Source organism: Aythya ferina (genome assembly GCF_964211825.1).
Source record: "Aythya ferina genome assembly, chromosome: 16".
Taxonomy (NCBI): Eukaryota; Metazoa; Chordata; class Aves; order Anseriformes; family Anatidae; genus Aythya; species Aythya ferina.
In genome coordinates, this window is record NC_140315.1 from 10,220,991 (window position 1) to 10,242,522 (window position 21,532).

A 21,532-nucleotide genomic window follows, 5' to 3' on the forward strand; every position below is an offset into this window, starting at 1 on the left:
TGTGGGTAAACAAGGGAGGATGGAGCAGGGAGGATGGAAGAGAGAAGAGGGTGGGTGGCAGAGGGAGGGCAGAGGGGAGAGGATGGAGCAAGGAGGATGCAGGATGGAGGAGGGCCCTGGGACAAGGGGGAAGCTGGTGGGATGGCTTCTGCTTCTCCTCCTGTGGGATCCTTGCTTAAACACGTGCAGGTGCAAGCAGGGAAGGTCCGGGGTGAATTCATGGGGGTAATTTACGGAAAGGACTGTGGGCCTCATGCCCCAGCTGCCTCCCCACACCTGCTGCATGAGGATTCACAGGACCTGGGCAGCTCAGTCCCTGCCGTGGCCCTGAGGCAGCAGTGCTGGGATGGACCTGACCCCTGTGCCTTCAAGAGGAGCCTGCAACAAGCACAGCAGCGAGCCCCCAGACCTGCAGGCCACGGCACAGCGTTCCTCCATGCCGCTCTGCCCTGCAGCCACCCTGCCTTCTTTGGTAAAGACTCCAACAATTCCTTTTTTAGGGTCAATAGCAGCAGCCTGGGAAGGAGCACTCCCCGCTCCCCCAGCCCACTCCCTGCTGCTGCTGTGGTCCCTACGAACCCGCTGCCAAGCAGCCTCTGAGCCTGTGCTGTGCTTCTGGGGCTAAAGCACGTTCCTAGGCTGCATGTAAATGGCTTTTCAGGACAGCCCTTCCCTGCACCGTCAGCCCCCGGCCCCAGCAGTGCAGGGACCCCTCCTGGCGCAGCCCCTCGGGGAGCCTGTGCTGCTCAACCTGCTTCCCCAGGAGCACAGCTCGCCCTGGCTGGCACGAAGGTATTGTGGTGCTGGCTGCGCTCTGCTCGCCTTATTCATACTCCTGGAAAGCTCTCCCTGATGAATCCCAGCTGGGAGGCCTTTTAAAATCTCATTGAACTCTTTATACGCATTTTCTGCAGGGCTGTTGGTGCCTGCACCCGGACCCAACCTTTCTTCTTGGGCGTCACCCCTGGGTGTCCCACCGATGTGGGGGCTCTCCCAGTTATCCCAGTCCCTCCAGTGGCAGCACCTCCAGCACCCCTCCAGCAGCAGTGATGTGCCGAGTCCTGCCCCACCACGAGCAGCAGCGTGGGTCACCCCCGTGGGGACAGCGGGGGAGCCGGGCGCGGGACGGGTGCCATGCGGCGGCTGCACCAGCTGGGTTGCGTTTGCACCGCTCCCGTCACACACGTTGGAGCTCTCCCTTTTCCTTGGGATGATGTCAGAGCCACGCTGCCCTGCCAGATCCTCCTGCAGCGAGCAGGGAGATGGGCTGGGGGAGGCAGCACGGAGCTGGGGGTGGGGGGAACCCAGCGGGGACACCCCCAGGGCAGCACAGCTCCCTGCCGGCCGCTCTGTCGCATGCTGCCTGCGGGCAGGGGCTGGCACTGCGTCCTCATTTCTTTCCCCTTTGGCTCTTCCTTTTTTTCCTGCTCCCAAATAAAAGGCAGCTCCCGCTTGGTGCAGGCTGCAGGGCAGCAGGGGTCCTGGCATTCCCCGCTCGCCTCCAGACATGAAAGGGATGCGCAGACAGGTTAAACACCGTTGGCTCGCCCCCGCGGCTTTTCACAGCTCCCGTTCCTGTCTGGCATACCAAGACCAGACGTTTTCCTGGCAGCTTTTCAGATCCCACCATGGGTAAAAACCCACCAGAAGGAGCTGGCAGGAAAATGTGATTGAGTGGGGCCTGAAGGGATGGAGAGGATGTGCATCCCGGCCCACTGGAGGCACCCTCAGGCACCTCTCCGTCTGCACCCACCTCCTGCTTTCCCTTCCACCCATCAGACTCACTGGACAGGCGAGTGAACCGTCTTCCTCTTGAAAAAGTGCCCCTTGCCCATGGGTTTTCCCACCTCCTCTGTCCCCACTGCAGTGGTCACGGGGTCCCAAAAACCCCCAGCCCCCCTGCAGCAGCCTGGCCCCTTGCAGCCCAGCTCTGGTGGGGAGCAGCGTGGGGGCCCAGGGTTTGCTTTAGAGGTTTGGGGGTGGGACACAATTTTTTTGGGTGGATAGAGGAGTGTGCAAAGATATGGGGGCTCTGCAGCAAATGCAGTGCCAGCTCAGAAAGCTCTGCATTTGCCAAGCTCTCGCAGAGCCCCGCCAGCCCGGTTATCCGGGGCACGTTGCCCTGGGTGGCTGCGGGGCCATGCCGGTACGTGGGGCTGGGGACGGGGTGACCCCGACCCACCTGGCCCCCGGGAAGGTGGGACTCAATTCTCTCGCGTCTGCCTGAGTGTGACCGGCCCCGCGCAGGGGTGGCTGCTGAAAACTTGACAGCTTGTTTGGATGGAAAGCAGGGGGAGAGCGCTTGGCAAGGCGTGCCGGGAGGAGCTGTGTGCCCCCCGCGCTCGGGGAGGGCTTGGTGGGGACGTATCTCACCCCCCAGGCCCCAAATGCTTCCCATATGGCTGGTAGGATGAGCCGCACAAAGCTGCCTTTTGCCTTATTTTGGGGTGGTTGCAGGCAGTGCAAAGCCACGAGCCCGCTGGTCTGGCCCGCCTTGGCTCGCCTGCCCCAAATTTCCCCCTGGAGCAGCACCTGAGCAGGGATGCTGCCAGAAACTGCCCTACAGACTGCCTCTGCCCCCACGGAGGGGCCTTAATAGGTCTCTTCCTGATGGACCCAGGGACGGGACGCAGGCAAGTCACTGCCACGGGGCTCCCCGGGGCTGAGTGCCTGCAAAAACCCCTTTTTTTGGCTTCGCTGGAGCACCAAGCGTGGGCGGAGGTGGTGACGGCCATGGGGGAGGACCTGCCTCTGCGTGCATGTGGTCGACAGCCCGGCTTGGCTGATAGCGTTTCCCTTCTGCTCCGGCTTTCCTCAAGCCCATAAATAAGGAACAAGGCCCCAGGGAGCACTCAGAGAAACTATTAAAAATAATTAAAATAAAACAATAAATAAACACAGAGAGACTGGAGAAATAAACCTCGGCTGTGCAAGCTCCAGCCCCCTGCGCTGCCCGTGCTGCCGGCACCGCCGAGCCAGCAGGGCCCTTCCCAAAACCCTGACAGGGTCACAGCACCCACCGGGGGCTGCTTGGGGCTTTCCAGCACCCCTCGGGATGGCATTTGGGGACAAACCCCGGGGCCTGGTGCCAAGGCTGCAGGGCGAAGGATTCCCAGTGAGGACGATTTTCTCCCCCCAGGCTCCCTGTGTTGTGGAGGGAGAGCGTTTCATTCTCCAAAAAAAAAAAAAAAAAAGAAAAAAGGATCAGGATCTCATTGAAGAGAGTGAAGGAGCTGAAAGAGGGTGAAGGAGCTGGGGCCAGGGCGTAAATCCACGGCTGGAGCCGGGCCAGGTGACAGCAGCACGACGCCGGCCGGGAGAGCGCTGCCTGCTGCCTCCCCCCGCCGCGGAAGCAGCCGGCTCCTGCCTCCTTCTGCGACTGCAAGCGTCAGGTTGGGTCGCCTTGGATTGCCCGAGCTCGCTTTGCTCCTCTCCTTCATCAACATTCAAGTGCCAGATGCTTGGAAAAAAAAAAAAAATGCACCCGTGAATCCCCCTGGGCCCCTGCTCTGCGGCTCGGAGCAGCCCCCAGCCCCCAGCCCCGACTGAGGGAGAAGGCGGCCAAGGCCGGCAGCTCGTAAAGAAGCCCCGCGCTGAAACGGCTCCTCCGGCCCCGCGAGCAGAAGGCGTACGGCGTGGAGCAGCTCAGAGAGGGCTGAGCTCAGCACCCCCGGTCCCCTGCACGCACCCGGCTGCTGCTTTCGGAGGGCAATGGGGGTGAAGGTGCCCCCCGGGGGTCTGCTCGCCATTCAACAGCGAAACCCGAAGGGCTTCCCGTAGCGGGACGCAGACAGAAGGGCTTTTTGAGGGTGACCCCGACGGTTCCCTGATCCCATTCCACCCCAGCACGTTTGGTAGGGGCGCTCACCCACCCGGCTGGGTCTCGTGCCTGCTGTAGGGTGGCATTTCTCCCCCCCCCGGGGCCACGCACAGCTGCTTGCCCTATGTGCGGGAGCTGCAGCTGCTCTCCACCCCCTCTCTGATGGCTTATCCAGGGATGGAGACAGAGCAGTGCTGGAGAGGGGAAAAAACAAAAAAAACCAACACCCCTGAGTTACAGAATCTGCTTTTCAGCAGGGCCAGAGCGCGGCAGCAGCGAGGTCAGAGGCAGGCAGGGTGCTGGTGTCGGGGGTCCCAGCCCCCAGGGGGCCTGCACAATCCCGCAAGCCCCCCGCTCCCGCTGAGCTTTCTCATTCCTTGCCAAAATCACTCCGCGGCGTGTCAGCACGCTGTCATTTCAGGAATCTCATTTCGGAGAGGCTTTTTTCCCCCCCCCTCCTCTCCTTTTTTCCCCTCAGACACAAACCAGAGACAGAGCCGTTTTATGGGGTGTGAGGGCAGGGCTACCACGCATCCGGCCTTCCCCTGCACTCACCCCAAAACGATGCCGGCGTGGAAGCGGAGGGCTTTGGCTGCTTGTGGGGATGTTCCTGGTTAGCAGTGTACACGGGGCCACGCGTACATGTGTATACATGAGCAGGGAACCCCACGGCCACCCCGCCATTATTTTTCATTATTTTATGGACTGAAATCCTCCTCCCAGAGGGGCACTGCTGCTTCATAAAGCCCTAGCAAGGAGCTCAGCCTCCTGTTAGCTCCCGTTACCCCAAACCTGTTCCTCTGGGGCCGAGCCCCCTGCATTCCTCTCCTTTTTATGCCTGTTGACCGCCCAGACCCCCAGCCCCATACCTGCCCCCAAATCAGGACGGGTGACGAAGGACAAATCCTGGCCTGGATCCCTGGGGCCCTGCTCAGCCGCCCCAGCCTCATGGGGTGACTCCTGCAATTTTCTGGGGAGAGCAGAGGGGAAGGGAGGTCACTGCTGCCCTTGTCCACGTGCAGAACCGAAGCGACAAGCAGGAGAATTTGTTGGCTTCACTGGCTGATGCTTTTTTGCTGATGCTTTGCTGCAGAAGCCTGCAGAGCTGCCGTGCTTCAAGCCAGGAGGGGAGAGAAGTCCAGGTGACCTCCAGATGATGCTTGCACCGCAGCGCTGCCAGCTCTCAGCAGGGAGGTGCTGGGGGGAGAAATAACCAGCTTCCCTCCCCGCCGGGGAGCAGACCTGAGCCACCCGACCTTTCCAAAATGCTTGGCCTGGGAAGCAAGGATAATCTGCTCAGGCCACTGGGGGATTAAAGCCCTCTGCTGGTCTTTTAAACCATCCACCTGCGGCCCTGCAGAGGGGGTTTCTGAGCCTGGGGCTCTGGGCAGGCAGAATTTGCCTAAAAAGGGCTGAGAAAAGCGAGCTGTGATGCTCCTGGGAGAGAGGCAGGGTGCCAAGGGGCTCCAGTCCTGCTGCTCCATCTGCGTCTGTGCAGGGAAAGCAGCCCTGCGGCTCAGCTCCCTCACAAATCCCCCACTGCTGCCTCGAAACAAGTGCTGGCAGTCCCAGGAGATGCTCCAGGTTCCCCCCAAGCCCTGTGCTGGGCCAGGCAGGACCGGGTGAAGGATGGGGGCTGTCCACAAAGCCCCAGAACACGGCCACCTTGCTCCTCTGCTCCCTGCTGCCCGCAGCCTTTCCCCAGCCAGCCCTACCCTCCCCTATCCCCCCAGCAGGTTGGGCACCCCCAGGCGTGGGGCCGGGAGCAGCCCCCCCAGCCCCAGCCCATCTGGAGCCCAGCCTTGCAGGCGCACAAGAGTTTGTTTAAGAGTTCACCGGAGTCTGAAGGGAGAGCTCGTCTCGGGCGTGCCCTGTGATGCTTTTCCATCCCAACTCACATCAAATCATCGCTGGACATTTATTGTTTCTGGGCACGCTCCAGTTCCTCCAGGAGATAGCAATCAGAGGGCCCCTCTCCTCCTTTTCCTCCCGCTGTCCTCAGGCTCAGCCCCATCCCCTACAATTTCCATCCAAACTCAACACCCCCAAAGCCCCAGGCAGTGCTGGATCAGGCCCTAGAGGGGCAAGGGCTGCACGTACCCCGAGGGAGGAGGAATCGCCAGGTCCAGAGAGCACGGAGCTCGTTCCACGTGGTGGCAACTGGAAGACAAGAGGACTGGGAAACGCTGGTGGGAGCAGAGCACTGCAGCCTGGGGAGGAACCATGAGATGCAGCTGCCCTCCCGACCCTATGCCAAGCATGAGGGAGGAGGCGAGGGGCTGCTGGAGGGTGACGGGCTCCACCTTTGCACCAGGATTCCTGCTGGCCAGTGGTCGATGCTCCCTGCTGCCACTGGAAAGCTGCTGCAGCCTCAGGGTAACGCTTTCAGCACAAGTACTGGGAGTTTTTCACTCCAAATTTATGTTCCAAGGCTAATTTCTCACTATTCATTTAGGGAGTCTGCCTTTCCATGGGTGTAAATTGGTGGACTTCTGCTGCCTGCACTGATTTATATCAGATGAGATGCTGACCCCAAATTTGCAGTTTGCACAAGCGTTCCTGCCAACAAAACTTAAAGTATTCACAGAAAGCGAACCCAGGAGGCACATGAACACGGTCCAAACAAATCTAATTAAAGCTTTCATGCAGAAAATTCTTCCTTGCTATCCAACAGGAACCCCTACAATGATACTTGTCCTCACCTCACTGGGGTTAAGGCTGGTTCAGATGCCCAGGGTAACCAATATTTATGCCATGAAATCAGGCTGAGCACTCAGCAGCCATCCAGGCATTTATCTCTGGACCCCTCGGAGCTCCTTTGTTCTCACCCTGCCTCTCCCATCCTTACAGCATCTTTTTGGATGGCCCTTGGGAGCACTTTTGGATGGGAGAAACAGGCACCGTACGTGTTTTTTAGGGTCCTAAGTAGGGTTAGGCTTAGTGCTATGGTTAGGGCTGTTTGGAAAGACAGAAGGAGCAGAGTCCTGTTGCGTGTGGGGTTGTGTAAAGGCTCCCCAGGGGAGTTCAGGTGTGCCCAGAGGCTTCTGCTGGGGGCACTTTTTGATGGGAGAAAAAGGCGCCATAAAGGAGCTCAGCTCCTAATTCAGGCCAGCCCAGCTGGGCTGCGGCGAAGCGGACGTGTGCTGCTGACTGGGCTGCTTTGGGAAAACTTCTAAGGAGCAGATCCTGGCAGGGGCTGAAGGGATGGAGGTGCTGCGTGTCCCCACCACAGCGAGGCACCTGGCCATGCAGCAGCTCGAGGAGCAGCCTGGCAGCTCCACGGGGCCCCAGCTGGCTCCCAAAATGTGGTCAGGGTTGCTCAGACACCATCAGGCTGCAGGGAGCTGGTGCCACATGCACAGGGCTGCCTGCTCGGCTGGGGGCAGCTGGCACCGTGCTAAGGAATTCAAGCCCTTCCCCCGGGCAGATCCTTCTGGTTTTCTTCACTGATCACTCAATCGGCGCAGCCCCCCGCAGCTGAAACATCACCGGGAGTGCTTTGGTGCTACAGAAACAGGGCACAGACCTGGACAGATTTGCAAATGCAAGTCAAAACTAAGCAGTGCCGGCCACCGCCAGGCAGGAGGGAGCTGCCAGGAGGGAGGCAGGGCTGGGCAGCCACCAAAGCTACCCACGAGGAGCAAACCCAGCCTGTCAGCTTCCCCTTTACCCATATGTATATATGGTTGCATATATATTTATATGTATTTATAGACACAGCATCCCTGTTTACTGCCTCGTTTCCCAAACTGTTAATGGTGCCAGGGCATGCAGCACCCTGTACCCTCACCCTGTACCCCCGCCACCCCAGCTCACTGAAATCCAAGGACTGGAGGCAGTAAATCCGAGGCTGGTCTAAGTCTCTTTTTTCCCCCGCTTCCTCTACTTCTTCCTGTCTTTCTCTCCCTTGCTTTAGCAGGGAGTCATCCCACTCTTCTTCCTCACTGCCCCTCTAATAAGCTAAAGAAGACAACTATGCCCCAAGCCCCGAGCCACCTCATTTCATCTGCCCTCCCAAAGCCCCGTGTTCTCCTGCAGGATTGCAGCAGGATGCCCCTGCAGGCATTTTCCAAGACAGGAGAAGCTTCAGACCGGCAAAAATGTACAGAATTTAGCTTATTCTCTTCCCTTACCTTTCAGTGACCTTCGTGGAGCTGTAGACAGGCAGCACCTTCCCTCGCTCCCCATCCAGCCCCAGGACAGCCCCAGCCCTGAGCCTGCTGGGGAAGAAGCCACAGGAATGCAGAGAGAAAGAACAAGGCGGGTGGGGAGACCGGGATGGGGAAGCAGAGATGCCAGGGTGGGCACTGCTGCCTGGTTTGTGGTGGGAGCTGGGAGCATTGTGCTCCCAGGGCCACGAATTCTTGCTCTTTGGGTGCACAAAGCTGCCGAGGGAGCCTGGTTGCTCACAGGGACTCCTAAGTTTTAGGTTTGCATTCATTGTGTTCAGCTGGGCCACAGCAGGGATGGAGATATCCAAGAAAAGGTCTGAAACAGACGACTTGTCCCCAGCAGCTCCTCTGTGTCCCGCTCCTTCCCTCCATCACACCGCCAAGGAATCACCGCAGGCTACAGACCTTCCCCTGCAGGCAGCCAGGCCTACCTGGGTATTGCGGGGCAGAAAACCAGCCTGTGGTCACCAGCTGGAGAGCTGCACAGGGGGAGCAGCTCCTGCTGCAGCACTTGGAGGAGGGGACACAAACAGTCAAAGAACGGCTTGTGTGGGATTGCAGATAAAAAGCTGGGGCAACAGGAACTGCCCCGGTGAGGAAAGTATTCTTTCTGCAGCTCTCCAGCCAGGGACACAGCTAACTTTCACCCAGACAGTGCCTGGTGACAGGACAATGGGGAATGGGCTAAAGTTGCGCCAGGGGAGGTTTAGGTCAGATATTAGGAAAACTTCTTTACTGAAAGGGTTGTGAGGCATTGGAATGGGCTGCCCAAGGAAGTGGTTGAGTCACCATCCCTGGAGGTCTTTAAAAGACGTTTAGATGTAGAGCTCAGTGATATGGGTTAGTGGAGGACTGGTTAGTGGTAGGTCAGAGGTTGGACTGGGTGATCTTGGAGGTCTCTTCCAACCTACATGATTCTGTGATTCTGAGTTTCACGATAGGTCTGGGGGAAGAAACAAGCATCCCTAGGGATGGGCTTTGAAACAGTGAAGGAGACACTCCCTGAGCCACGGCTGCTCTGGCTGGGGATGAGGTCTGGGGGCTACAGAGCCCAGGGCAGGGCCACCAAGGGATGGATGCTCCAGGGCAGGGTTAAGGCTCCTTATGGCTGGCACCACCAGCATTTTCCATACAACACATCCAGACTCAAAGCCCGCAGTGGCACTGGGTACACCGTGAAAGGATCCCCCAGGACCTTGGGGGCTCCTGCATCCCCTCCACAAGGCTCAGCTGCCCAACACCCGGTGCTCCCCTGGCCCCCCTGCAGCAGCGGGGGAGGCCTGGCAGGACACGAGCACTGCTGTCCTCTCCAAGCATTTTACAAGCATGGCAAAAGAATGAAGGCAGGAGAGCTGTAAACAAGCTAATTTGAGCATCTCCCCAGGGCCTTGTCAAGTCAGCCTCAGCTATGGTCAACACCTCATGTCAGCCAGAGACCAGCAAGGCCAGGCTGCCTCGGGGACCCTCGTGCTAATTGCTGTCAGGTGCTTCAGCAAGAGGTGGAAGAAAAGCAGGGAGAACATCCCACCCCCCTCCCTCCCTCCCTCATTCCCACCCAGATCCCTCGCAAAGTTCTCTCAGCTGGCTCCTGGCTCTGTTCTCCTGCATACCCTTCGCCACGGGATGCTGATATCAAGCCTACACAGCATGTGTTTCTAAGGAGTTGTGTTTAACGCAGCAGAAAAATATACTTTCACCCCCCAAATTGAAGTTACATCAAGGCCAAAAGCATGAAAAGTGTTTGTCAAATCGACCGAGATTATTAAGTTTTCAGGGATCATTTCCTGCCCAGGTCTCTTCTCCCCTGCTCCCCTTGTCTCCCTCCCCTTGTCTCCCAGAGCTGGAGCCTTGCTCCGAGCCAGCGACCCACCTGTTTCTAAACCAAAAGCTTCTGCTGGGAAGTGTGGCACAGGAGACGAGGAATTCAATGGAAAAAGTACAAGGTCAGGATGGAGCCGTGCCAGGGTTGCAGACTGCAGCTACAGCTGGGAGCAGACTTCCAGAAAACGGCCCATCCTTCCTGGGGACCATCCTCAGATGTCCCAGAGATGAAGCATCAAACACAGCTTGCCAAGGAGCCCTGCTATGGGATCCCAAGCATCATGGAAGAAGCAATGGCAAACCCCAATGAAAAAGGGGAAAAAATGAGAGCCTGGTTTGCAAGTAGGAAGGAGGAGGAAGTTAAACAGACAAACATCGGGTCTGTGACAAACTGTGCCACCAAGATGTCAAGCAGGGAATGAAACAAAGAGCCAGTGATGAACCTGGCAAAGCCACCGTACAGCCAGCAGCAGATGTATTCAATTAGCCCAAGAGCCAATATCCAACCAAACACCAACCTAGCCAGCAAAAAATAGACAATAGACCACTTGTTCCATCAAACAGCTGAGTTAATAGCAAAAACGTGCAGGGAGTGAGCGAGCAGCCAAAAACCCACGCCAGCCACTCAATAAGTCAATTAACCAAAGACCCACATAATCAGCCACTTAAGTAGAGCTGAGCAAATAACTCGCAGTGAGTTATTTATCCACTGAATTTAGCCCCTGGTTTTGCTTGGGCCATCTCTGTGAGCACGTCAAGTCCCTCCAATTGATTTTCAATTAATCTCCTTTTGGCTGGTTCGCTCTGCGCGTGGCTGGCCAGAAGTTAACATTTGAGCAGCACTTGTTATCTGTGATTGCCCAGCAAGATTACATGCTGCTCTCTCTGGTCTCAGATTAGGTAAACACGGCTTGGCCGGTGATTTCCAGCCCCCAAAATGCTCAGGCAAGACTGCCGTTAATCAGCTGGGACACAGCAATCACGTTATTCAAAGGAAGAGCTCAGCAAGCTGCTTGTGAGCTCTCCAAGATGCTCATCTAACTAGTCCTAGAGGAAGGCTGGTGGTGCTGCTCCAGCAGCAGTGGGAAGCTGTCTCCTGCCTTCATGTTCCTCTGAGAAGTGTCTCTGCTCCGCCGTGGGGCCACGGCCAGGCCACTCTGCTCTTTGCAGCAAGGGCTGGGGACGTCGCAAGGCTCTGGCTGTGTCTGGGTGCTCTGGGTACCACCAGAAGGTTAAAATAAGAACAGCAGCAACAGAAGGAGCCTGACCGTCCGAGCAGGAGCTTCTCAGGGGAGGCTGTGCTGCCCATCCCGGCAGCCTGAGGAAGGGGCTTCATGGTGGCTGCTGTCACCACTGCCCCACTGAGCCCTTCCCCACCTGCCGTCAAGAGGCCTTGCACCTTCTCAAGCCAAACCCAAGCCCACACAGGGCCCTTGCTGCCACGGCACCACACCAGGAGCAGGTTTGGCACAGCGCGTGGAGCCAGGCCCTGCACTGTCACGGCCATTCCTACTACAGAGGATGGGGAACGTCCCATTCCTGGCCTTCCTTGCCCCAAGTTGGCCAAGAAAAGCAGCCAAACACAGAGGCTGGCCGGGCCAGCTCCGAGCGGCTCAGGGAGCTGCATGTGAAATTCCTCTCCTCCCGGGGCTGCCGCGAGCACTTCGCATCCAGCCCTGGCCGGGGAGGAGGCAATGTGCTGCCGTCTCGGCGCTGCCAAACCACATTGTCAACTGCTTTGCTGCTGCCTGTGAATCCTAATCCCGCAGGCAATATATAACCAGCGGGAACAACACCGTCTCTGGAGCGCGAAGCGGGACATCAGAGGAGTGCTCCCATCCCCTGCCTCGCTGCGGGGCGGTCGCAGGGGCTGTCAGCTTAGCGCTAATAGCACTTAGCTCGCTGCGGCAGCCAGCTGAAGCAAGTGATCCTTACTTGCCCTCATGTCCTAACGAATTGTGTCTGGTTCCTCGCCCCGCTCCGCGAGCGCAGAGCGGCAAGGTGCCGCTCACAGCCCGAGCTGTGCTGATTTTGTGCTCGGGGGCTGGGCAGAAACTGCCTTTGGAAACGATTTTTTCATTTTTGTTACCTTCAGAAACCTGGCCCATGGTTTTCATCCAGATAGCCTCTCCTCCAGCTCCCACCGCTGATTGAGTTTGGAGCTCGGCTTTCAAAGAGGACTGACCTCTCCAAAGCCAAGCTCGGCTGTGAGTGTTGAGCTTCAGCCTCAAGACCAAACAAAACCACCGATTTCACATTATTTCAATACCGAGCTATAAATCAGCTCAGCCTTGGCTTGACTCGAGGCCAAGGCCTGACTGAAAGGTTCACGAACCTTAAGGAATCCTTTGACGAGCTTGATCTGAGATTCAAATTTGTAATGAAACCCCCAAACAGTGAAGTTCTGCTGGTCTCACATAATTCCAGGTTTTGTTGTGAACATTTCATGCAGCTCTGGGGACACAGTTACACCAACATAAACCCAGTTACTCCTTTAAAAAAAAAAAAAAATCAATAGGGCTGGCCTGGATTCATGCCGGTGCAAGAGCAATCAACCCAGCCCAGAAAAAAAAAAAGGTTATTTTTATTCCTTGGCTTCTGTTTTCCTAGAATCCACCCAATAAAAGTTCCCAGCCTCAGTCCAGACTGTAGAAATGCAAATGCCAGTAGAGCATAAACCCTAGCATATGTCTGGAGGAATTTGTGTAAATCAACAGGGTTACTCCATCTGTGGAAGGCTGCTCTGTCTCACGTGCAAATCGATCAAGTTAAACAAAAACCAAGGGGAGCCCAAGGACCCGTCTGCAGCTGGGGTCAGGGCTCCTCCCAGACCCCATTTGCTGTTCAAATATTCAAGTGCTTCGAGGGGCTTTGCTGAAAATGGCCATTTTCTGGGCTGGCGTGCTTGCTGAAGGGCAGAAAAACCATCACCTCCAAACCCAGAGCAGACAACGAGCCACGGAGATCCCATGGCCCCATCCCTGTTGGCCCTGGTGGGGTGGTGCTGGGCTCTCCGGAGCTCGGGTCAGGCTTTCCTCAACCCATTTCTCACAAAGTCCCAGCTCGCAGCAAGCAGCCGAGTTTGTGCTCTGGAAGGGAAACGCTGCAAGGCTCAGGGTATGCGGATCTCCACCCTCGCGATCAAGGATGCGCGCCGGAGCAGAGCTTGGCCTGGCACCAGTTACGGCTCCTTTCTATGCCAAGCATGTCCCGCAGTAGGACAGCAAACAGCAGGAATTCCCTGGATTTACTTATTTCAAAAAGCCTCTTCTTGCAGAGGCTGGAGACCTGGCAGGAAGCTGGAGCTGTTTATTTCCCCGTGGCAGCCCCAGAGGTGTAGCACAACCAAACACCCTTGCTTGCCTGCTCCCCATCTGCATCCCAGCGCTGGCAGGCAGCTCTCCTCTCACAGCTCCTTTTCATACCCAGTACTTTTTGTACTGCTTTTCCGAGGCTTATCACAGCCTGCCACATCCCCCTGCCCTTGCTTCAGTCCCATACCTGCTCCCAGGGGCTGGGGTACTTTGATGCATGTTCCCCTCCACGCACTGGGAAGGGAGGTCCTAAAAAGCAGCCTGGGCATTGCTTCGGCAGTCACCTTCCTGCTGGAAGACCTCTGGTTTTCCATGCTAGGCTCTTCAGAGGTGTTAAGAGCGATTTCCTCACTCCCTGGCAGCACCTCGCTGCCCACCCGGTGCAGATGGGCTGAGATTTGATTTTGTTGGTTTTTAAGCATTTGCTCAAAAAAACCTTCAACACCCCTTGGTCCAAGTGACTCCAGATCACGGCTGTCATTCGTGCCCATCCCAGAGGGGCTGGAGCTGTGACTGCTCGGGGGGCTCTTGATGCAAGTAGTATTTTTTTTTTTAACCAAAAAAACACAGCAGTAACAAAATATTCTCTCTTGTCCTACCAGTAGTGAAGCCCAGGAGAAAGAGGTGTGAGCAGGCAGAAGTCACAGCACTACCAGGGAGCAGCACAACTGCATTACCCCACGGGGCAAGGGCCAGAGGTGATCCCGCACAAGGGGTCCCAGCACCAGCAGGGCACAGCACAGCACCAAGCAGGATTTAGAGCTGGGGCTGAGCTCAAGAAGAGCTTGGGGTCAGGGCAGGGGTGTGGGTCGGTGCCCAGGTGAGGCTGGCCAACACAATTAATGTCATTAAGATGCATCTGAAGGAGCATTCAGGGCACCTGGCGGATGTAGGTACAGCACTGATGTACCTGGGGGAGGCTAGCCCAGATGGTTTAGAAGCACCAGACATTTTCGTGTCCATTTCCCCCTCCCTGGCACACGGCACAGAAGAAAGTCAGGGCTCCCAGAGATCTTCCCCGCCTGTGTGGTGATGCTGGGGGTGGATTTATGGGTCTGCTGCCCTCTGGGAGCCTTTGCTCACAGCCCCCACTTCCAGGGAGGGACTCCAGGTCGAATGCGTTGCAGCAGACACCAGGATTTGGCCCCTGAGCGCTGTGCATGAGCGGGAAGAGCCCATTTGGGAATACCGAGCTATTCAAACTGGATCTGAGCTACATTTTATCTCATTGGAATGGGTTCGGAGGTGATGTAAGCACTCAGTGTGCTCGTACGCTTGGGATCGGGACGAGATGCTGTTTATCATGAGCTGACAAGTCAAGGAAGGATGCAGGGAAACGATCTGGGACTTCCCAAGCAGGCCGTGCTGGAGCTGTGGGCTGAGACGTGACTGGAAGCTGCGAGGATTGATGGCCCCGGTGCTGCTGTACGAGGCGCGAATGAATGAAATTCTGTTCCCCTTACAAAGGAATGCCATTAATTCAAGGGGAGGTAGGCCAGATTTTTCTCCAATGTGATGAAAGCAGAATTTGGCCCTTGATCTTGCAAAGAAAACGCCTGTCTAGCAAGTTTTGAGGCGCTTCTTTCCATTTCTCTTTTGATTTGATTACATTTTCCCCTACAGAAACATTTTTTTTTTTTTTTTTTTTTTTTTTTTTCCAGTATATGCATAGAGGAAGGAAGGGAGAGAAGGGCAGGAGAGCAGAGGGAAGGTGATGAGCCAAAGGGAGATGTACCCCGGGGAGGAGAAGCCTCTCCTCTCCAGGGAGATGCTGGGTGCAAAGCTCTGGGCTGGGAGGTCTCCAGACCCCTTTGGCTGGAAGTCATAAGCAAACCCCCGGTGTGACTGAAACCGCTCCCTCTGCTTGGTGCAGACAGGAATTTGGGGCAGGAGGGGCCCGGCGGGTCCGTGTTTGCTCACATTCCTCTTCCTGCAGAGTTTTGGGATGGAAGAAACTGGGGGAAGCAGGGGACGGAGGTGCCTGCAGGGTGATGCGCTCCCTTGGCTCGTGCTGGTCTGGGAGGCAGCGCCACGGAGCAGAGGAGCCTGGGCTGGGGTCCCCACTCCCTGGCTGTGCCGAAGGGGCTGTGCCATCCCCTGCAAGGCAGCGGGGAGCAGTGCCCTCGCTGAAGTCCTGCAGGCCCCCAGATGCGATGGGTCCCGCACCCCATGTGCATCCACTGCACACAGATGAGGTGCAGGAGGTGCCACCTTGGGGCTCAGGGCTTCAGTCCCCATGAGCAGTTCCTGCTCAAGCTCTCCAACCTGCAGCTTTGCCTTCCATCACTTTAGGGAACTTCACCTAATTCCTTAAATGAGCCAGCGGTGCCTTTCCTTACGGAGCAGCTGGCACGGAGATGCTTTGCTGTGCATCACCCAGAGCAGGGGCAGACCCTCGGCACCCCACTGAGATGCACCAAAAGCCATGGAGCATCACATTGGGCATCCGAGTGCTGCTGAGGGCTGCTTCTCCCCACCAGCAGGGCACAGTGGTACAGCAATGTACAAGCAGAAGTAGCAGACGCATGTAAAAAAAAAAAAAAAAAAAAGGAGAAGAGGCAATAATCCAGAATTTTGCTGATATAAACACAATACCAGCACTGAACAAAACTGGAAGAAGGCAAAAACATCCCAAAGACATAAAACATCAGGCCCCCTGGAGAACCTCCAGGCTACATGCGCCGAAATCTGTCAGCCTCTGAGAAATGAGCGCTTAACCCCTTTTCAATCTCTTTGGCAGTCCAGTGGCTGAAGATTTATGTTGGGCTGTGGGCGAGGGATGTTCCGATGTTCCCCAGTGTGTCCTGCCTCCTTAGATAGGGGTGAGAACGCACCAGGCACCGGCTGAGTGCCCCGGTCCCATCCTGGTGGGACACAAGGTTCCTATTTACGTTCCTGCAGCTCTCCCCATTGCACATAGCCGTACCCCTGCGCCGTCCTCTGCACCCACCAAGGTGATGGAGGCAGCGGGACCTTACGATCCGGGTGCTGCTCCTTCCCCAGCCCTAATTGCGGAGGTGCTGCGGGGACCGGCCAGATCCTGGGGTCAGGCTGAGCTCCGCCGGCCAGCCCTGCTCCGGAGACGGCGCTGATGCGTTCTGACAGGCCTTCAGCACACCTGCTACTTTGGGGGATTTTTCTCTTCATCCAGGTCGTGTTGACAGGGGCAGACATCACTTGAGGGTGTTGAGGAGGGAGCTCTCCGAGGAGGTGTCAGGGAGGATTTTTGCCGGCTGCCTGCCCGGCGGCGAGCGGTGGCACCGGGGCACGGCACGGCTCTCGTGGCGCAGTTGTAGGGCCCAGCTCACTTTTCCCAGCTTCTGTTATGAGCCCTGACCGTGTTCTTTTTAACGGCACTTTAAAGCCAATTAGTAGCTTTAATTTATGGAGACCACACACATGCCCAACCCTTGTGTTTACGCTGGATGACTTCCATCCTGGAGAATTTCTTGGCTCTCTGTCCATCCCCGGGATGCTTCCAGGACTCCGCCCTCCCCTGCCCAGCCCTGTGGCCCCAGGGGAGCCGAGCAGGACTCACGGCCAAGGGATCAAGAGGGGAATGGAGCTACCTCGCTTCCCACCCTCCTCCCCCCCACCACCCAGGGAAGCATCCCGAGCTGAGCAGGGATCGTGCTCCTGGCACAGGGAGGGACTGGGGGGGCCGGGATCCTTGGAGTTAAGCCAGAAAGCCCCAGATTTGGTTCTGTTCCATGGCTGCAGCACCCAGAAAGGCAAAATTCTGTGTCAGCACCAAGCTTCATGGGCCGAGATGGGGCACCATGGCAGGTCTAGTGGCCTCGATGGATTTCCTCCAGATGGACACAGGAAAACAAAATTATCCACACTGTAGCTCTCCTGCTGGGCTCATCATTGGGGTGAGGCTGCGCAGGGAGGGCAGGTCTGAACCACACCACCTGGGCACGGCACAGCAGCCTGGGCTTCAGCAGGGAGCCCAGTGAGGGCTGGAAGGTGTTTCTCAGCCTGGGAGCCACCGTTTCATCCCAGGCTGCTGCAGAGCTCCCCTTGGAAGGTGCCTGGTGGAGGGATGCAGAGCCACGCTGGCCAGATCTCCCCGCGAGCTTCCAGACACATTACATGTCGAGCTGCTGCTCTGCAGCAGTGGGAAACGAAGGCTGTTCTCAGCCTCCTTCCCTCTCCAGGCACCACCCGCGCTCCCCTTGGCAGCATTCACTTGACCCACGTGTCTAGGGAGCAGCCAGCGATTCGGGAGGCGAGGAAGATGCTCGCTGTCTCCCCACGCTGCTCCCCTGCCTCTCCAGGAGGTTTTCTCCAGGGCAGCACGGTGGGACCACATCGGGAGGGCTGGAACCGACAGCACTGCTCATCCAGAGCCTCCGCCTGTGCTCCCACCTGCAGCAGGCAGGGCAGAACCACGCCTGGCCTGGGAACCCGTCACCACCCCGAGGCAGCTCAGCTCTGCCTTGCCTCCTGCCTCTCTCTGCTCCAACGCCTGGGCGCTCGCTTGCGCCAAGCCCGCTTCTCACCACAGCTGCTCCTCCAAAGAGCTGCGAGATCCCAGGCCTGCTCAGGGCTCCTCCATCCGATCCAGTCCCTACACCCACTCCCTACACCCACACCAGCCCGCCCCCAGCTCAGGAGGACACGGGGATGCTCCATGTAGGCTGGCCGTTAGCAGACGTTGATGCTGTGTCCTTTTGTGGGATTTACCTGCCTGCAGCCCACCCCACCCCGTTATTTTAGCAAGATTTCAGCTGTTTTATCGCATGTGCTCCTCGCGACCAAAGCCTGCTCACGGCCTCCCTGGCGTCGGGCTGGAGGAACACCGCCAGTCCCAGCTTTACGCCAAGGTTAGCCGAGCAGAGCCGGCCCCATGTGTGCTAATTGCTCGCAGGCTCATTACTGCCCTTCCTGCTTTTTGCTGTTTCCTTGGCCAGGCTGGAAGCCGGGTCCCAAGCAGGGAAAGCGCTGCAGGAATTGGAGCTGGCATCTCCCAGCCGGGGGCTGTTTTGGGGGATTTTATTCCACTGCCTCCGCTGGGTCTTTTTTTTTTTTTCCATCTCCATCAGTGCAATGAAGGCTTTCACGTGTCACCAGGCCATCCTTGGCCGTGGGGCACAAACCAGGTGGCGACGTAGCAGAGGGTCAAATTTTCCTAAAAGCTTGGGAACTTTCTGCATTCTGTGCTGCATGCAAGGAAGAAAAGCTGCGTGGTGTTTTGGGGGGGGTCCTGCGGAACTGGGGGCTCCCAGAAACGGGAGGTGGGCTGGGGAGGAGGCAGCCCCCAGCAGCGGGGCTGCGAGGCAGGGGCTGGGCTGGGCAACCAGGGGGCAGGGGACACACAGCCCAAATCCCGGGTCAGCGGCAGCGAGGATAAATAAATAATAATAATGAAAAACCCCATGTAACGAATCAAACCGAGCCTGTCTGTGAATGAAGGGAAAGAAAAAGGCGTTTCCCTCCCTGGAAGTCTCGAGAGCTTCCAAAAATAGTCTCCAGCCTCAGCCAAGGCAGGGTTGGCTCGGCCGGCGCCAGCAGAGCGGCGGATCCGTAATGCTCCCCTGCCCTCGGCTCCTGCCCTGGGCAGAGAACAGGATGGGAACCCCCTGGGCAGCGTGGGGGCTGGAGCCATGCCCCGAATTTCAGTGCCTAGCCCCCTCCCAACCCTGCTGGTGCAGACCTAATGGGTTTCTCCTGTTTGCCCTGGAGCTGCCTGTGCTGTGCTGGGGTCCTGCGATCATCCTCTTAGCGCCAGCAGCTGGGGTCGGGGGGTGCTGGGCTGGGGGTGCCGGGGGCTCCCCCCAAGCTCCTGGCACCCTCGCTGCCCCCTCACCTGGCAGCCACCCGCGGCGATGGCAGAGGGAGGGAGGAGATCTCGAGCAGAGCAATGGGGCCAGGGATGGAAATTTGGGCTTGGCCCCACTGGCTCAGCCCACGGGGACCCCTAAACATCCCCTTCCTGCTGTGGGAGCACCCCACAGGGGCTGTGAACCAGGAGAGGGAGGGACGGGGCTGGAAATGCTCCGGAGCTGGTGGCCCTCCTGCTGCCCCGGCCGAAGGCACACGAAGGCACATCGCTCCCTCACCCGGCGTGCCGCGTCCAGCCAGAGTGTGCACGAGCACTCACGTCCTCCAAGAGCCCCAGCCGGTGGCCAAGAGGCTCCAGATGTTGGAGGAGCTGTGCACAGCTGCTGGCCAGCAGAGGGGAAAAAGAAACAAAGAATTGACACCCTTTCCTTTCCTTTCCTTTCCTTTCCTTTCCTTTCCTTTCCTTTCCTTTCCTTTCCTTTCCTTTCCTTTCCTTTCCTTTCCTTTCCTTTCCTTTCCTTTCCTTTCCTTTCCTTTCCTTTCCTTCCCTTCCCTTCCCTTCCCTTCCCTTCCCTTCCCTTCCCTTCCCTTCCCTTCCCTTCCCTTCCCTTCCCTTCCCTTCCCTTCCCTTCCCTTCCCTTCCCTTCCCTTCCCTTCCCTTCCCTTCCCTTCCCTTCCCTTCCCTTCCCTTCCCTTCCCTTCCCTTCCCTTCCCTTCCCTTCCCTTCCCTTCCCTTCCCTTCCCTTCCCTTCCCTTCCCTTCCCTTCCCTTCCCTTCCCTTCCCTTCCCTTCCCTTCCCTTCCCTTCCCTTCCCTTCCCTTCCCTTCCCTTCCCTTCCCTTCCCTTCCCTTCCCTTCCCTTCCCTTCCCTTCCCTTCCCTTCCCTTCCCTTCCCTTCCCTTCCCTTCCCTTCCCTTCCCTTCCCTTCCCTTCCCTTCCCTTCCCTTCCCTTCCCTTCCCTTCCCTTCCCTTCCCTTCCCTTCCCCAGCCCGTGCCCTGTCCCACATTTGTCCCAGGAAGGGCAGCAGGGCTCCGTGTGCCTCCCGGCCAGCCCCAGAGCCACCAGGGGAAGAGAAACTCCCCGAATAACGGGATGGGAGCCCCGAGAGCTGGGCCCTGCCTGTTGGGTGAGGGAAGGGAGCAGGAATGCCAGGTATTTCCTCCTGCTCCCGTCCTACAGCAGCCCCAGGTGAGGGAAGGGGCAGGGAAGGCACCAGCGCGGTTTCCCCAGGAGCACCGGGGAGCTGGGGGCAGGCTCCAGGACGAGGAGCAGGACGGTCTGCTGGGGAGATACGGATCTGATGCTGTCAGCCCTGGCAGGAAAGGAAACGGAGAAAAAAGCCCGCATGAGCTGCAGGAGGTTTTATTCCAAGCTGAGATTGATCTAAAGCTTGCTGCAATGTGGGAGCGAGGAAGGGAGCTGCCTCCGAGGGGGCCACCGCTCCCTGGCTCTCTATTTATTTAAAATGAAAGCAGTTCCTGGGCCATCAGCTCGAGGATGGGGTGTGCAGAGGCACCAAACGTGGGGTCCCCAGTGCCCCCAGCACAACCTCCTCCCTGCCAGCCAGCGGCGGCCACCCCATGGGGGAGAAGCCCAGGAACGGAGGGGATGCAGGGCTGGGGAGCCCCCCGCTCGCTGCCCGGAGTTGAATTCAGGTCGTGGCCTCGCTGCCCCTTGCTTTTGCTTCTTCCTCCTCGCGTGGCTTGCGGCTGAAACCCCAGCCCAGCTCAGCTGGACGGCAGCGGGGCTGCCGAGCGCCGTCTTGGCGCGGACCCCGCGTTGGCTCCGCGTCGCCCCCGGCCCTGCGTGCGTGGTGGAAAAGCACAGTAAAGCTTTCGCTTCCTACCCCGCTGCCATGGCCAGAGAGGGCTGTGAGAAGCCAGGGGGGTGCTGGAGGCCGGGGGCTCGCAGCGGGGCGGCGGGGGCAGGAGGGGAGCTGCAGGGAGGGTCCGTGCGCACAGCCTGCGCCTGGGTTTTGCACTGCTTCCGCCGATGTGCAGCTCGGCTTCGAGCACCAGCAACGACACGAGGGTCACCCATCAAGCCTATGGCTGCTGCAGAGCGTGGCCGGGGCGGGCTTCAGCCCACAAATGCCCCCAGGTTTTCCCAGGCCAGCATTTCCCAGTGCGAGGTGTGCAAATGTAGCATTGCCCTGCGGGGGGAAAAAAAAAAAAAGGGCAAAACAAGAGGAAAACCCCAAATTTATAATCTGTTGTTTTGCTTTTCTCTCTTTCCTCCTGATGTTTCAGAAGGGGGCTGGCCATGCCAGCTCTCCCCACATGGGAGCTTTTTGGGTTAAATGAACAGAAATGCCAGCTGCTTTCCATGAGGAATATTTTTTCTTCAGAATTCGCAGCTGAAGCCTGTGGCTTTGGGAGAATCCCCCAACCCCTTCTGGCAGCTCTGCAGCCCAGGGCACCCTTGCTCCCTGGGGACACTCCTGAACCTGCAGGTGCTCTGCGCGGTGTGATGCCCCGCAGGGATGGAGCCGGAGCTCTTTGCCTTGGGGCCAGATCCTGCGGCTCAGCCCCGCGGCTGCGCTCCCCTCCCCGGCCCCTCTGCCGGAGCCGCAGCCTCCCCTGCGTCCCGCTGCTATCCGATAGCACCGGCTCCGCTGC

General features: G+C 58.0%; 1 long non-coding RNA gene across 1 annotated transcript; it reads right to left on the reverse strand.

Moving 5' to 3' along the window:
* Window positions 1-12,686: 12,686 nt before the first annotated feature.
* Window positions 12,687-13,924, reverse strand: LOC311445700. Its single transcript, XR_014698590.1, has 2 exons — window positions 13,727-13,924; window positions 12,687-13,654 (listed from the first exon to the last, which is right to left on the reverse strand). It is a non-coding gene; the product is annotated as an uncharacterized lncRNA (long non-coding RNA).
* Between the last annotated feature and the right edge of the window lie 7,608 nt (window positions 13,925-21,532).